Source organism: Sminthopsis crassicaudata, chromosome 5, assembly GCF_048593235.1.
Source record: "Sminthopsis crassicaudata isolate SCR6 chromosome 5, ASM4859323v1, whole genome shotgun sequence".
Lineage (NCBI taxonomy): Eukaryota > Metazoa > Chordata > Mammalia > Dasyuromorphia > Dasyuridae > Sminthopsis > Sminthopsis crassicaudata.
In genome coordinates, this window is record NC_133621.1 from 228,315,640 (window position 1) to 228,333,847 (window position 18,208).

At 39.4% G+C, this 18,208-nt stretch overlaps 1 pseudogene; it reads left to right on the forward strand.

Annotated features, from left to right (window-relative positions):
• The first annotated feature begins 7,416 nt into the window (after nt 1–7,416).
• On the forward strand, nt 7,417–15,654 carry LOC141544298 (keratin, type II cytoskeletal 1-like; annotated as a pseudogene).
• Nucleotides 15,655–18,208: the final 2,554 nt, after the last annotated feature.

The following is an 18,208-nucleotide window of genomic DNA, read 5'->3' on the forward strand; positions in this document are numbered from 1 at the left end:
AACATTCCATTGGCTAACTCTGGGCATTGTCACTCTGTTCCCCCAGGCCTGGGATATTTTCACTTGTGATTTCTGCCTCCTGGATTCCTTGGCTTCTTTTAAGTTCCAGCTGAATTGCCATCTTCTCCAGAAGTCTTTTTAAATCTCTATTAATCCAAGCACCTTCCTTCTGTTGATTATTTTCCATTTATCCTGTTTTCTTACAGTTAACTGTATATTTTCTCCTCCATTAAATAATGAGTTTCAGGAGGACAGAGACTATCATTTGTCTTTCTTAGTATCCCCAGTGCTTAGCACAATGCCTTAGCATATTGTAAGAGACAAATATATGTTAGCTGCCTGACTGACATCCTATTGTCACAGAGTTAATTTATAATGCTATTATAATGACGTAAGGTTCCTTATGAAGAACCTTACTCCCAACTGAAGCTTGGAAGGAAGGCTCTCTTCCAAGTTGCCAGTGATCTTGAAATTACCCAATAGAAAAGGCCTTGTATTCAGTCATTCATCTTGACCCTTGTGCTGCATTTGACAGTTAAGCATTTCTTTGTTCAAGTCTCTTTTCTCTCTCTCTCTTTTTTAAATGACATTCTTTCTTGGTTTTCCTTCTACTTATTTGACTCTCAGTCTCCTATGCTAGGCCATTTTTCATGCTGCACCCCAATTGATAAATGAGCTACAAGACTCTATCCTAGTCTTTTTACTCTTTACATTCTCTCACTTGGTGATCTAATTACCTCCCATGGTTTCTACAATTTCTGTGACTCTCTTTCTATTTCTGTCTTTCTGTCTGTCTCTGTCTCTGTCTTTATGTTTATGTCTGTTTCTCTCTCTGAGTTTTTGTCTTTGTCTCCCCTCTTTCCTGAGTTCTAGTACCACATTATCAATTCTATTGTCTATTGGATATTTCCAATTCGATGACCCTTTGGCATTTCAAAGTTAAAATGTACAAGGTCTTTCCCCTTGGCAAATACTCGTTTTCCAAACTCATTTATTTCTGTTGATGATATCAGCATCTTCCCAATTTTAACATTTGTAACACAAATCATGCTGACTATTCACTCTCTCCTTACTTGTATGTACTATTTCCCATTCTGTGCCATTTCTCCCTCTACTCTCTTTCTCTCTTCGACCTCTTCTATACACTCAGGCAGCCACCCACCTTACATGGGCTTTCAATATTTCTTGCCTGTGCTATGTAGTCAGACCTTCTGAGGTCAGATGATGCTAGTCTCTTATTTTATAAACTCCACTGGTTCCTCTTTATCTCTAGGATGAAATAGAAATAAATGCCTCTGTTTTATATTTAAAGTTCTCCACATCATGAACTCGTTCTTTTTCTAGACCTCTCACACATTACTCTCTTCCATTCATTCTGGGATTCAATGCAAATGCCCTACTCTATGTTCCTTCTTCCTGTGTTCCCACCTCTGTGGCTTTGTATAGGCTTCCTCTGCTCCTGGGGTGTTCTCTCTTTTAATCTTTACCCCTCAGAATTCCTTGACTTGGCTTATTCATCATTTTCTGCAGGAAGGATTACATGGCTATCCTGTGTTTTCTCCTCCCTCTGAATAGCTGGTACTTCTTTTTCTGTGGTTACTTTCCATCTGCCCTATGTACATTTTATACATGTTTATTTATGTACACCTCTTATTAGAACATAAGCTTCTTGAGGGCAGGGTCAATTTTTGCCTTCTCCCACCTTATTGCATGTTCAGCACTCAGCACAGTGTTTACTGCATAAGAAATACCCAATAAATATCTGTGCATTGACAGATCCAATTAGTTCAAAGAGAAAATTTAAGAAGAAATATTAAAGATAGTAGCTATAAAACATTCCTTCCATCAACTGAGGCAATTCTCCTACAAATACCTATAAAATCATAGGGAAGTGAGACACACTTTTAGGGAATATGTGTAATACATATATGCATATGTGTGTGTATATATGTATAAATACATACATATTTATGTATATGTGGATATAGGTAAACAGATAAGATAAATAGATTGATAGAAACTCTTGCTTGCAAAATTACAGGACTTCAGTGTTCTTTAGGGCAGCTACGTGGTGCAGTGGATAGAATGCTGGGCCTAGAGTCAGGAAGACAGTGGAAATTTTGCCTCAGACATTTAGTAGCTAGGTGACCCTGGGTGAGTTACTTAACCTGGTTTACCTCAGTTTCCTCATTTGTAAAATGAGCTACAGAAGGAAATGGCAAACCATTCCAGTATCTTTGCCAATAAACCCCAAATGGGGTCACAAGGACTTGGACCCAATAGAAATGACTGAACAACACCAACAATGTTCTTTCTTTCCTTATGGGATCTTTTCACAGTTCTCTCCTGAGTGCAGCATCATTGATCGGGACTTTTCTTATCTGGGCTCCTATGATCTGCTCCTCTTTGCAACTTGAGTCTTGATTGCCAGTTGGCAGAGTTAGCTCTCCTTGGAATTTACCATCGGCTCTCTTTTCCATTTCAAGATGCCATGCTTGAGATGGAGATGGTGAGGATTGCATTATCCAATACTAGTTCTGAAATGACTTACTCTCAAACATTTAAAAAATGGTCAGTTATTCCAATTTTTTAAAAAAATCAATAAATTTGAGTAATAGAAAGAGAGGCTTGGTTTTAGAAACCATGAATCTTTATTATGGACAGCTTGTATTTATAATTTATATGATAAATTCAACACAGACTCAAAAATGATACACATAAGCGTATAACTGTCTCCCTCAATTTTTGTTTTGTAAATAAATGAGCACTTATTTTCTTAATTCCTTGAATTGAAGAAAGCAAAAAACAAAACTCTGCAAACAAATATGCCCAATAAATCCAAATAAATTTCAATATTGGCCATTTAAAAAAATGTGTATTTTCTTCTTTATATGTTTTTTTTTAACACCCATTTACCAAGATGTGGGTAATATTTTTTCTCATTGATCCTTAGGATTGATCATTGGATTCAGCAGTGTTGTTAACTCCTTCAAAGATGTTCATTTTTATAATTCAACTTCTATAAATAAAATTTGTCAAAGTTTAGAATTTCTTTCTCCAGGGCATTTTTCACACACACACACACACACACACACACACACACACACACACACACACATGACATTTCAAAAGACAAAAGCTATACACTTAGAAACCAAGAATAATTTGCCCTGAAATACTGAATAGTATTTATTTGCTAGCATTTATAATTTTCTAATATGATTAGTAAATATAATTAAAATATTTAGTTATTCTATTTAATAATATTTACAATAATTATATTAGGACAGAGGGAAGAGAAACCTTTCAAAAAATAGTCTTTTAAAGTAGTTCTGATGCAAAAACAGAGCCAAGAAGAAATCTTTTTTCTGCTTCTACTCATATTACTCTCCATCAATTCATACATGTCTTTGTAGCTTTCTGTGTAAATGTTCCCTTTGATGTTTCTGGCAGTACAATGATATATCTTTACAACATTTTTTTATGTTCACATATTATCATATATTCAGCTATTCTTCTTAATGCAGATCTTCTTCATTTCCAGTTCTTTACCACAAAAAGAGAGACAGCATGAATATGTGTGTATATATATACGTATATGTGTGACTATAAATGTATATACACATACATATATATATGTGTATATATATATATATATATATACACACACATATCTACATAGACATACATCCATACACATTCACACTCCTTTTCTTCTTTCTTTGATCTTGTTGGGGTGCAGTGGTATCCACGAGGTAAAGACTATGCACAACTTTTTAGAATTAAACCTCAGCTACTTGGCTAGGGATTCGTGATTTTATAAAACACTTCGGGAAAACTGGAAGCTACCTGGAGATGATTGGCTTTTGACCAATAGCTCATGCCATATACCAAGATAAAGTTTAAATGGAAGCATGATATATCTAGAAATAGACATCCCACAAACAAATTAGGGGATAAAGGAAAAGTATTACTTTTCTGATCTATGAATATAGGAAGTTTTAGATCTAACAAAGGATAGAGTGGGTCATAGAAATTGAAATGGACAATTTTTGATGATATAAATTGGAAAAATTTGTACAAGCGAATAAATGTAACAAAAATTAGAAAGAAAACATAACTGGGGATCTTTGTAACATTTTTTTCATTTAAAAAAGTCTTATTTTTTTAAAACATTAAGAAATGAATTTAAAAGCCTATGAATAAGAGCCATCTCCAAAGAGAAAAAAGATAAAAAATATGAACAGGTAATTCTTTTTAAAATAATAACCTTTTATTTTCAAAATATATACAAAGATAGTTTCCAATTTTCACCCTTGCAAAACCTTGTGTTCCAAATTTTTTCTCCCTCTCTTCCCCCCACTCCTTCCCCTAGATGGTAAGTTATATGTTATATATTATATTTTAGAGATGTGCAATTTTTCTATACATATTTCCACAATTATCATGCTGCACAAAAAATCAGATCAAAAAGGGAAAAAATTAGAAACAAAATAAAAAACAAGCAAACAACAACAAAAGTGAAAAATAATACTATGTTGTGATTCACATTCAGTCCCCACAGTCCTCTCTCTGGATGCAGATGGCTCTCTCCCTCAAAAGTCCATTGGAATGAACAGTAGTTCTTGAGGGAAAGAATCCACGCCAGTTATTGCCAACATTTTTTTTTATCAGAATGAACAATATTTAGAGAAATGCAAATTAAAACAACCCCAAACTTCTCCCTAATGCCTCTCATATTAGTAAAGCTGATTTTACAAAAGGAGCTGTGGAAAATCAGGCACATTAATACATTCTTGGATAAGCTATAATTTAGTACATTCATGTTGAAATTATGCTCCTAAAGTTACTAATCTGCATTTACTTTTCTGCAATATTTTTATATCATATACATGCATATATATTTCAGTGATAATTCTTTCCTTTTTTACCTATTCCTTTTCACATCAAGCCTTGCCTATATGGGCAGTTCTTTACTGTCAATTCAGATAAGAATAAATTTTATGTGATGTTTATTCTTGCTACTCTTTTTCATGTTTGTATTTTTCTCATATGGCCAAATTATGAGAATAGTAAATTCCTTCTCTTTTCCCTACTCTCTTCATTAGAAGAAAGAATTCCATTTGTTTTATTTCTTCTTTTAAGATAACTAAAGGGCATCAAAATCAGCTTCAAGCCTTTTGTCAGTCTAATTTCACCATGTCTATGACTATGGAAGATATTAGATCTCAAAGCCCATGTTGCCTCACTATTGGCACAGAAATTCTTCATTATTATTTAGTCTCTTCTACAAATACTAGGAATGTGGTCTAGTGCTTCTTGTTAACAAAATCACAAGGCTTAAGCTGCTCTCCTTCCCACAATATTTATAGGAAACATTTTTCTGAACTTAAGAGCCTTACAATTTACTATCTCACTTGATTATTAGTATCCTTCAATCTCTTCTTGGGGAAAAATCTTTCTAGTAGGAAACTCAGAGCTCTTCTCTGAAGAAATCCGATGGATATCAGAAAAGGATTTTGTTAGAGAGAGAAAAGGGATATGGCATACACCTGGAATTTCATCAGGATAGGGGAATTCCCAGGTAAAGAGCCTTCTTCTGACAATACAGGTCAGCCCCACGTCTGCACATTCTAGTATCAGGGCGTTGCTAGAGCTTTGAGGCAATGATGGTAGGCAGGATGTGTCAGAAGCAGGACTTGCTTGAACCCAGGGAAGAGATGCTTGTTTTCTCTTAAGCCAGCCCCCCAAACTTTGCTCAGGCTCAAGGCATAAGCACTAGTTCTTATTTTCATAAGATCACTGGCTTCTGGCTTCATTGAGAAAAGCACCCCTCCAGTGTTCCTCCTCTTAGGGACAGATTCTCCATATTAGAAAGCAGGCATCTCCTGGGGATAGGGTGGGGTGGGTGGGGATAGTGGGCTGTACTAGCACTCTTGAGAACTACAATAACTGACCTTTCTGTAGCTCTTGAAAGTTTACAGAGTCCTCTGGGTGCTAAATTTCATCCAATCCCTTCACTATCCTTATGGAGGCAGGGAATTAAAAAAAAAATGTGTCCCTATTCTTTAGAGAAAGAAACTGACTCAGGATCTATGTATACCAAGTGGTACTTGAACTTGGGGGGGAGGAAAGGAGTGTCAAGTTTAAGTCTTCTGGATGTGGGGGATACCGTTTTTTGGATACCATTCTCCTCTATGAAGTCCACCAAAACATTCTCTATCATCTAGGAACTTGGGATCAAATACTTGCTGATAAAGATAAATATATAGGGATCACAGCAAGAACACCACAAAACTAAGCATTAATGGTCACTAGTCTACTTATGTCACAGATGGGCCAAGAGTAGGAATGACTTTGGAGAAGGGAATTTAATGGGTAGCTGAGATGATCATTATGGAGACAGCAACTACAGGAATTCTATGCCCAAGGTAGGGGAGAATTAAAGAAACCTGTCACTCTTTGAAGTTTGGGAAGCACTCTCTATATTTTATCTCATCAGATCTTCATGGTAGCCTGGGGAGATCGGTGCTTCTACTTACTCCTATTTTACAGATGAGGAAACTGAAGGAAAGAAAGGCTGAGGGAGAGCTAAGAAGTAGATGAGGCTGGATTGGAACTCAGGCCCTCTGGATTCCAAGTCGTATAGTTTCTCAGTTTTGTCTATTGATATCTTTTCATCAATCTGGGATGATGGAGAAGTGCTGAACTCGGAGTTAGGAGAAGTGAGGTTGACTTTTGGCCCTGACCCTTCTTAACTAGTCATGTGATCTGGGACCCTAGGACTGGACCTCTTTGAACTTCCTTGCTGGAAGTGTCCTTGAAAGTAAAATGGGAGCCTTATCTCACAGGGTGATAGTCTAGAAATCATTCCCTGAATGTGAACTATTTGGATAAGAAGGATCTTCTTAGAGGAGCCAGGATTTGAAAACGGGGGGGGGGGGCAAGGAAGGGAGGGTAATTGAACTGTCGAATTGGGAACCTAGAGAGAGCTGGGAGTCAGGAAGGCAAGTCTGAAAACTTGAAGGGCATGAGAATATCCTCCTGCAATACAGGGGCTGATACAGGGAGATGTAGGAGTACAGCTTTCCTGCAGAGTGAAAGACAAACTCTGAATCAAAGAGAAGTTGATGAAAGACCAAGCAGAAGTATCAGGAAACACTTTTGGGGTCCTGCTTCCCTAGCATCAAGTGAGTTTGATGAGGAGAGATTTCTTTGATAAACTAATTAGTACTTGAATAGATTTTGCAGGAGCAGCAATTTCCAGTGCCCATCCTGGGAGCTAGGTGTGTAGTGTTTATTGTATTGTTGGGGCTCGTAAAGATCTTGCATGGCTGCAAGGCAAACCAAACCCTTCAGATTGCTCTAAATCTGCACTGACTCCATGGGACCAAACCCAGCTCCTCCAATCTATATATAAAGAGGAAGTCACTCTGCTGCTAGTAGAGGAGTGCTTAGCTCCTTGCTCTTTGGTCCTGTCCTTTGCTATCTGTCCCCTTCTTGGTTCAACATGAGTCGACAATTTAGTTCCAGATCTGGCTATCGATGTGGTGGTGGTGGTGGCTTCAGCTCAGGCTCTGCTGGGATCTCCTGCACCCGCAGGGTGACCAGCAGCTCCACTGTCCGCAGGAGTGGAGGAGGTGGAGGTAGATTTTCAAGTGGAAGCTATAGAGCTGGTGGTGGTGGTGGTTTTGGCAGCCAGAGTCTGGTTAATTTGGGAGGCTCTAAAAAAATCTGTCAGAGTGTTGCTGGTGGAGGAGGAGGAGGTTATGGAAGAGGAGGTTTTGGCGGTGGAGGATTGGGTGGGGGCAGCTATGGTGGTGGTGGATTTGGTGGTGGCAGCTATGGTGGTAGCGGCTTTGGTGGTGGTGGCTATGGTGGGCGTGGTTTTGGTGGCAGCGGCGGTGGCTTTGGTGGTGGCGGCTTTGGGGGTTTAGGAGGTGGTGGTTTTGGCGGAGGAGGCTTTGGGCCTGTCTGTCCCCCTGGAGGCATCCAGGAGGTAACCATCAACCAGGGTCTCCTGCAACCCCTCAATGTGGAGATTGACCCTAATATTCAAAAGGTGAAGGAACAAGAGAGGGAACAGATCAAGGACCTCAACAACAGATTTGCCACCTTCATTGACAAAGTGAGTACTTGTGGTTACTGTTGCTGATGGTGGGTGCATTCAGCTTATTTGACATAGATGAGGCAAAGGAGTGAGGTGGGGAACGGAGGTTGAATAATCTCCAACTCCAAGGTATCATGCTTGGATGATGGATGCTTGTGAAGGATGCTAGTGCCTATATGACCTGGGGAGGCAGAGAAGAGCATCCCCAGAGTTTTTGGTCCATAAAAATAGTGGAAGGTGAAGAGGCAGTGCTCTTAACGAAAGGCTTTTTGGAGCTGAACTCCAAATGTTTCTCCATTGAATTCTTAAGCTATTTTTTGACTTTCTTCTTAGGAAGAGAGAGCAGTGTGTGTGTGTGTGTGTGTGTGTGTGTGTGTGTGTGTAGACAATGGATTTGAGTCTGTGGGACTTGGTGTTGTGCCTCTGCTTTAGCACTTACCTAGTGGATGACAACTGCTATCTTCCACCTGTCTGAATCTCAGGTTCTTCATATGTAAAACATCTGCACTAGATTTTATTTTATTTTTTTGCTTTTATTTTATTTTGTTTTTAAATAAGGATGACTCTGTTATGAAGACAGTATATTGAGAGCCCTTGAGAGAATTTATTATAATTATTATTTAACTTAGTACCTGGCTGGAGTAGAGATTTATGGAATACTTTAAAGTGATAGAAATGGGTAAAGGTATAAAGGAGAACTTTGAGATCTGAAATGGTCTGAAGACCAACCTGGATCCAGGATTCAGGAAGAGCTGAGTAGAAACTTGACCTAGACATTTATTAGCCATGTGATCTTGGGCAAGTCATTTAATCTGTCTGCCTAAATTGGCTCATCTGTAAAATGAGGTTAATAAGATTAACTATCTTCCAGGATTATTGCCTGGGTTAAATAACATAATCTTTGTAACATCCTTTACAAATCTCATAGTCTTATATTTTATTTTTCATGATCATTATTATCATAATTCAAATGTTTATTTAAAAGAGTGTTGAAGTTATTTCTTGTCAAGAGCCCTATATATGGAAATAGTATTCTCAGCGATTTGTGAATATTTCTACGCTAATGTCAGCAGGTGAACCTCTCTGCGGGACACTGAGGAAATTCCATAGGATGAAATTATAGATTTTTCCTCATTTGTCAACCATGAAAATAAACATATTTTCCTTGACTCTGAGGTTGATCATCAATACAGTCAACTCCCAGTTGTCCAATGTTGATTCAAAGTGTGCTAGCTTAGTTTTCTCCAGTAATGCTTTCCTGTTTTTTTGACTTCTAGAAAGTCTTGGGGATGTCCTTAGGAAAAGCAAACATTTTTGATAGTTATTCAGGCAAAACCCAGTGTAATAGAAACAACAATGATAGCTATTATTAACATACCTATTGATAAATTTTTACCTATCGTTTTACTTGTGTTATCTCATTTGAGCCACCAAACATAGCTGGTGAGTACTTCTTATATTACTATTCCCATTGTATAGAAGAAAAAATTGAGGATCAGAGAAGGTTATTCACTTGTCCTCAGTCATACAGATTATCTGTTTAGTGATTTAAAATTTTTTAACACTTGCTTTAATTTTGCAGTGCTATAGAAATGGGAATTGTCATTCCAGTGGAAGCAAAATGATTTATATTGATCAGGGATATTTTTTGGGAAGAGGTTCTTGCTGCTTTCTTGTGAATGTCAAATTCAAATTGATTACAATCACTAGTGTTGAGGAATTATCTGAATGGAAATATAGAGGACAGTTGATTATGGCTATGAATGAATGAAGAAAGGAAGGAAGGAAGGGAAAAAGGAAGGGATAAAACATTTATTAAGCCTTTGGTACAAGCAGAAGGCTGGAGGTACTACTCTAAAAGCAAGATGGGCCCTGTTTTCAAGAAGCTCCCATTCTAGTAGCTGAAATATCTATGGAAGCTTTCAGCTTCAAATGTGCCAGCTCATTCACGTTGTTCTTCCTTTGCTTGCCTTGATTTGAGAATGATGGAAGAACAAGGATTCCCTGTCTTGTTCCAGAGTCTTCTTCTGGATTGCTCTTGGGGACCAGCATTTCCTAGGACGTATCCCTTGAATGACGACTTTGGGGGTCTTGGTATTTTCAGGTGCGATTCCTGGAGCAGCAGAACCAGGTTTTGCAGACCAAATGGGAGCTGCTGCAGCAGGTGGACACTTCCACTCGTAGCCACAACCTGGAGCCCCTCTTTGAAGCCTATGTGTCTACACTTAGGCAGAAGCTAGATTCACTGAAGAGTGACCGCTCAAGGATGGAGTCAGAATTGAGTAATATGCAAGACATGGTGGAAGACTTCAAGAAAAAGTATGCACCCAACTATCCTTGCCTCAGTCCTCAATGACTAAACCATTGCCCCTGGAAGTCTTCCCAGAGAATAACGTGAGGGGACTCTAGAGAATATCAGGGAACAGAGGAAGACTAATTGAATGGCATTTTTCCTCCTGAAAGACAGATGGGGGTCCAGGAAACTTTTCTGAGAATGAGAAAGAACTGAATTCCAATCCAGGTTCAGGCATATATTAACTGTGTGATTCTGGGCAAGTCACCTAATCTGTCAATTCTTATCAATTTGATCTCAGTTTTTTCATCTACAAAAAGTGGATAATAATAACACATACTCCCAGTCTGGTTTTGAGAATCAAATGACAGGATATTTGTAAATCACTTAGCATAGTACCTGGAACATGTTGTTCTTCAATGGGGTTAGCCATGTCTAATTCTTTGGGATTCCTTTTGGGATTTTCTTGATAAAGATACTGGAGTTATTTATCTTTTCCTCATCCATTTCAATTTAGATGAGAAACTGAGCTAAATAGGGTTAAGTGACTTTCCTAGTGTAATACAACCATAATATGTCTGAGATAAGATGGGAATTCAGGTTTTCCTGCTATTAAGGTGTGGCACTCTATATCCTATGCTCCCCAGTTGCCCCTACTGGAACATAGTTTGTTTACTAAATATTTGTATTTTTTCTTTGTTTGTTCTTCACTTTTTCCTTTGACCTCACCCTTTCTCTTTCCTTTTCTTTCTTCTTTTGTCCCTTTGAAACTTCTTTCCTTCCTTCCTTCCTTCCTGCCTGCCTTCCTTTTCCAAGGCAATCTATCATTTTTAGAAACATGTTCCCCTAGAAGTGTGCCTTAGACAAAGTTAAACAATCAAGTTGACTAGAAGCAGAGATGGATAAAATGACATTCCTAGACTGATGGAATTTTATACAGAAGTCAATTATAGGTTATATCCTTTCTCAAACCTCCTGAATTCATCTTGTCTTTTCCCCTTCAACAGATATGAAGATGAAATCAACAAACGTACAGATGCAGAGAATGAATTTGTGACCATCAAGAAAGTGAGTCAAGGCAACAGAATGAAGGTCACATTTTTTATCCAGAAAAATAAGCACTGGTTCACTATATTAGCCCCAAAAGAAGCAAGAATCAAACTCTAGGTTCAATTTACAGCTGAAGAGAAATCTTAGTATTTCTTGTCATCCTTCTCTGGCTCTCTGGCTCTTCAAATAAGTTGCCTTCCTTGTATTTCTGCCTGCAATGTGGGAAGCACAGCCAGAAGATCTCCCCTTTGCAAGTGAGGGAATTTCCCAAGACTCCAAAGGATGGGTAGGGTAAAGAGAAGTATAGCTCAAGAGTCAAGCTTCTTCATCCCTAGTATCTTGGGAAAGTGAAGAATTTTTTCAGGCCAGAGGTTATTCTGGGTAAGCAGAGAGCAGGATGTCATTTTTTTTCTGAATGGATGGATAGTCATTCCCTGACTTTTTCTTCTAATTTCACAGGATGTGGACAATGCTTATATGAACAAGACTGACCTTCAGGGCAAGACAGATCTTTTGCAAGATGACATCAACTTCTACAATATCTTGTATGAAACAGTAAGTCAGTTCATGATCATTCACTTACACCCACCTCTTCACTCTGCATCAAAGAGACTCTGGGAATATCCTATGTATGCTGGTTCATGTTTTGTTTCTGGAAAGCACAGACATCACAGAAATGTTGTATGTTGTAGGAACTATCCCAGATGCAGATTGACATCAGCAACACCAATGTCATCCTCTCCATGGACAACAACAGGAGCCTGGACTTGAGTAGCATCATTGATGAAATCAAAAGTCAGTATGATGAGATTGCCCAGAGGAGCAAAGCTGAGGCTGAGACCATGTACCAGCACAAAGTGAGTGGATACAGAGTCTCTCCCAACAGGCCTCTGGCTTCCTTGCACTTTGTGCCCAAGGTTTACCTAGGTATGTCAAGATGTACTCACGTCTCCTCTCTTTGCTCTCCTGCCTTCAGTATGAAGAGCTCCAGGTGACTGCTGGGAAACATGGAGACCAACTGAGAAACACAAAAACGGAGATTTCTGAGATGAACCGAATGATTCAGAGACTGAATTCTGAAATTGATTCAGTGAAGAAGCAGGTACTGGTTTCCTTCACCCTCCTCCTCTGAGCTAGCTTGGGGCTATTGAGTGAGGCTTTCTTGATTCTGAAAATGATTCCAGTTTGGCATAGGTGACTTGAAAGGTCCCTGCCATCTTTGAGATTCTGGACTTTGAGGACCCCACAGAAGTGTGACTTAGAGTAGGGTTTCCTTGGGAGAACCTTGTGGTGAAGCCCTAAAGGCCAACAATTTCTAGTGCTCAAGATGGAGAGTTGACAGATGAATTCATTCTCTTGTCAATTAGGGGATTCTCTGTCACTGGAGATGCTTGAGGAGAGTCTAGAGGATTCCTTGTTCAGGATGTAGAAGGAGGATTTTAGAAAAGTTCTGAGGTAGTATTAGGTGTCTAAGATTTTATTACCTAATTGAAGATTCCTATCTGAAGGTGGAAATATGGACAAAATGTTCTTAGTCCCAGGTTTTTGCTTTTTGTTTAAAGTATTCTTGGCAATAGATAGAAGCACTAGATTTGTGTTTGAAACCTGCCTTAATCTTTTCTAGTTGTGTGACCCTGGACATGTTATTTTTACCTTTCTCTTCCTCAGTTTTCTCATTTGTCCGATGGGGATCAAAGTAGCAGCCATCTTGGAAGCTTGTTGCAAGCATCAATTAAGATTCTTTGCAACTTTTAAAGTGTTGCCTAAATGGTAGTTATAGTTACTACCTTTGTTCCTGTTATTGTTACTCTATTATGGGAACAATGTTCCTGATTGAGTCTTTGGGTGGAAATAGCAATTTGGCTTCAGGATTCCCAGGAGGAGCTGAGATTAGTTGTGGGTGGTGGTGGTAGTGAGTAGGAGGCAGAGGGACTTGATCCATGTACATGATTTGCTGTCTTCTGTAGATTGCCCGGCTCCAGCAAGCCATTGCCGATGCAGAGCAGCGTGGGGAGAATGCCCTGAAAGATGCACAGGGCAAACTGACAGACCTGGAGGGATGCACTGCAGAAGGCCAAGGAGGACATGACCCGCTGATGCGAGACTACAGGAGCTGTATAATGTTAAGCTGACCTTGGATGCTGAGATAGCCACCTACAGGAAGCTTCTGGAGGGAGAGGAGAGCAGGTGAGAGATGAGCACTGAAGACTCTGTTGAACCACACTCAGGGCAAGGGAATGGAACATCCTGGGGTAATGGAACATCCTGTGAGGACAGGATCTTTGAGACTGCATGATGAGGAATTAACATTCCTGTAGCCTAGCACTTGTTATAAAGGAGTATAGGGGTAGAGGATCCAGGGATGAATGGAACCTCAAGGGTCATGGAGTCCAACTTTCATATGTCAGAAATGAGGCCCCTCAGGAGCAAAGGCCTTAAATTTCTTTCCTCAACTTTCATAGGTAGTCATAGAGGCAACATGTGCATCTAGATTATAGAATCCTCAATTTTGAAATGAAATGGACCGTAGAGGCCATTGCATTCCCTCTCCTTTCCTAGATAAGAAAATTGATGGTTCGGATGGTTAAGTGTATGGTCTGAGCCATTAAGTGGCAGAGATAGTATTAGAAGTGGGGTTCTCTGAGTCCAACCCCATCCCTCTCTCCTACTATCCAGTATGCCAGAAATCCAGTGGTCTTCAAGCCTTTTGGAACTATTTCCCAGGCTTGTGGAAAGAAGTGCTTTTGGTGCCAAGGGCTACAGGAAATTGAAGCTAATTAATGATGATTTCTGGAATTGATTCATGATATTGAAACGAGGAGGGACAGATTTAGATTGAGAGATGAAGAAAGGAACAGCTTACAGGAAAGTTCAGAAATGTCAAGTATGGGAAGGAGAATGGGTTGGTTGTACTGAGTCACAGGAACTGTCTTTCCATCTTTCTTTTAGGGTGTTGCTGGAGAGTGTGTTCCCAACGTGAGTGTGTGTAAGTATCAAGAATCATTTTTAGAAACTTGAAAATTTTCTTGGAATGGAAGGAGGACTTTGTCCAGTGAAGGGTATTCCCAAAAGTAACAGCAGAAATTTCTTCCCCAGCTGTGAGCACCAGCCATGTCTCTGTGTCTGGTGGTGGAGTGAGGAAGTTTCGGAGGTGGAGGTGGTAGCTACGGTTCCAGCTCTGGAGGAGGCAGATATGGCTCCAGTGGAGGAGGTGGCAGTTATGGCTCTGGAGGAGGCAGAGGTTCCGGTTCTGGAGGAGGCAGGGGCTCCGGTTCTGGAGGAGGCAGCTATGGTTCCTCAGGAGGCCGAGGGTCTGGCTCTGGTTCGGGCTCTGGCTCTGGCTCTGGCTCTGCTCTGGCTCTGGAGGAGGCAACTATGGATCCTCAGGAGGTCGGGCTCCAGCTCTGGAGGAGGAGGCAGCAGCAGCTCTGGTGGTGGCTCTGGGGGTGTCAAGAGCTCCAGTGGAGGCTCTAGTATGAAATTTACTTCTACAGTTATTCTACAGTCACCAATTAAAGCCAGAGCTTCCCTACCCTGCTAGCTGTCCTTTAGATCAATGTCTGTGTTTATTTTCAGTCAATTCTTGAAGTCAAAGACTTCAACTTTACTTGAGGAAAATAAAAAGTGGTGGACTGCAGCAGTTCATCTTGTTTTCCTAAAGACCTCTAATTTCTTTCTCTGATTTTGATTCTTAAAGGTTTTCTTGAGTTATCCAACCAGTAGGCATCTCCACCTCAGGCTTTCACTGAACCTCATCTCTGTGGGTGCATAGGAAGGGTTGCTGATGACCCTGGCCTTGTAGAGCCATGTTCTCCCCATTTTTCCCTTTCATAGCTTTTCTCTATCCTGGCCTTCATCATCAGATTTTCCCTCTTCCTGTGTCTTGACTAGTGAAGCAATGTCTGAGTATGAAAGACCACTTTCCTTGATTAATAATGAGGATGCAGCTTGAAAAAAATCCACCTTCATCACTGCCCACTCTACATTTCAAAAGTTTCCCCCAAGCCAAGTAGGAGAGCCATTTCAATCCAGCCCTTATAGGGAGTGTGTCTCCATCCTATAGCAACAAATTCTGTGTTGTTATTATTGTTGTCTTTTTTTTTGTATAAGATGTAAGCTGGTTGGGTGACTTACCTGGAAGAAGTCTCAAAGTCTTCATTTTCTTGTGTGTCTGCAATAAATTGCATTTAAAATTTGCAAATTTGTCTTTTGAGTGTTTTTCATGATAAAGCCTTCTCTCTCTTAAAACCCACTGGTAAATTGTGCTATAAAATCCCTAGTAGAAGCATCACTTATAATAGAGCCTAAAAGACAGAATACACTCAATTGAATACACAGGAAAGTTTGTAATATAACATCAAATGGAGTAAAAGTCAGGTTTAGATATACTGAAGGATAAGACAACTAAGATACCACTACAAACCTGTCAGATTGGCTAGAATGACAGGGAAAGATAATGCAGAATGTTGGAGGGAATGTAGGAAAAACAGGGACACTGATACATTGTTGGTGGAGTTGTGAATAAATCCAGCCATTCTGGAGAGTGATTTGGACCTATGCTCAAAAAATTATCAAACTGTGCACACCCTTTGAACCAACAGTGTTACTACTGGTCTTATATCCCAAAGGGATTTTAAAGAAGGGAAAGGGACCTGTATGTGCAAGAATGTTTGTGGCAGCCCTCTTTGTGGTGGCCAGAAACTGGAAACTACGTGGATGTCTATCAATTGGAGAATGGCTGAATAAATTGTGGTATATCAATATTATGGAATATTATTGTTCTATAAGAAATGACCAGCAGGATGATTTCAGAGAGGCCTGGAGAGACTTACATGAACTGATGCTGAGTGAAGTGAGCAGGACCAGGAGATCGTTGTATACTTCAAGAACAATACTATATGATGATCAATTCTGATGGATGTGGCCCTCTTCAACAATGAGATGAACCAAATCAGTTCCAATAGAGCAGTAATGAACTGAACCAGCTACACCCAGCAAAAGAACTCTGGGAGATGACTATGAACCACTACATAAAATTCCCAATCCCTCTAATTTTGTCCACCTGCATTTTGGATTTCCTTCACAAGCTAATTGTACACTATTTCAAAGTCCGATTCTTTTTATACAACAAAACAACTGTTTGGACATGTATATATATAGTATTTAATTCATACTTTAACATGTTTAACATGTATTGGTCAACCTGCCATCTGGGGAGTGAGGGGGAGAAGGAGGGGAAAAATTAGAAGAAAAGGTTTGGGAATTGTTAATGTTGTAAAATTACCCATGCATATATCTGGTAAATAAAAACTATTAAAATAAAAAAAATAGATATACTAAAGGAACATTGAGCAAATGGAGCTGAGCTAGGCCAATTAGAATAGGCTTATAGGTTGTGAAATGACACAGTGTATGGAGCATTTAATTAATCAAGGAAGACCTGAGTTCAGCCTTAAACACTTACTAGCTGTGTGTTCTTGGGCAAATCAATTAACCCATTCCCCTAGTTTCTAAAAATGTAAAATAATAACAGCTAATTCCCCTGGCTCTTGAGAAGATGAAATGAAATAATACTTATAAAGGGTTTTGGAAATCTTTCAATGCTATGCAAATGTTTTTTGACTTTGAAATGGCAGGAAATCTCAATATAATCTAATATATGTCATTTATTCATTCAATCTTTAACTACACTTTAATTATCTCCAACTGAATGATCCTTAGACCCCTTAAACTCACCATGTCCCAAACTGAGCAAGATCTTTTTCCCCAAACGTTCCACTCTCCCTCACTTCCCAATTTCTGTCGAGGATACCACCGTTATTCCAAGCATCTGGATTCACAACCAAGAGGTTCTTCTTCAACTCATTTTCTCCCTTCCAATCAATGGTCCAATCAGTTCTTTCATTTTTTACCTTCATAACAGTTCCTTCTCTTCTCTTCTCTTCTCTTATACTGTAACCATTCTAATGAAGGTCCTCAGCATTTCACATGTAGATTACTGCATTCACCTTTTTGGTCGACCTCCCATGCTCAAGTATCTGTTGACTCCAGTCCATCTCTCCCTTTAGAACTCAGGTTTGACTATATCACAAGAAACTGTAATGACTTTCTGTTAGCTCCATGAGAAACAAAAAGTCCTTGTTTGGCATTCAAAGCCCTTCAGAATTTAGCCACCTCCTTCTTTTCCAGTCTTCTTACACTCTTACACAAGTAGTCTTCCACACACAACATTCCATTGGCTAACTCTGGGCATTGTCACTCTGTTCCCCCAGGCCTGGGATATTTTCACTTGTGATTTCTGCCTCCTGGATTCCTTGGCTTCTTTTAAGTTCCAGCTGAATTGCCATCTTCTCCAGAAGTCTTTTTAAATCTCTATTAATCCAAGCACCTTCCTTCTGTTGATTATTTTCCATTTATCCTGTTTTCTTACAGTTAACTGTATATTTTCTCCTCCATTAAATAATGAGTTTCAGGAGGACAGAGACTATCATTTGTCTTTCTTAGTATCCCCAGTGCTTAGCACAATGCCTTAGCATATTGTAAGAGACAAATATATGTTAGCTGCCTGACTGACATCCTATTGTCACAGAGTTAATTTATAATGCTATTATAATGACGTAAGGTTCCTTATGAAGAACCTTACTCCCAACTGAAGCTTGGAAGGAAGGCTCTCTTCCAAGTTACCAGTGATCTTGAAATTACCCAATAGAAAAGGCCTTGTATTCAGTCATTCATCTTGACCCTTGTGCTGCATT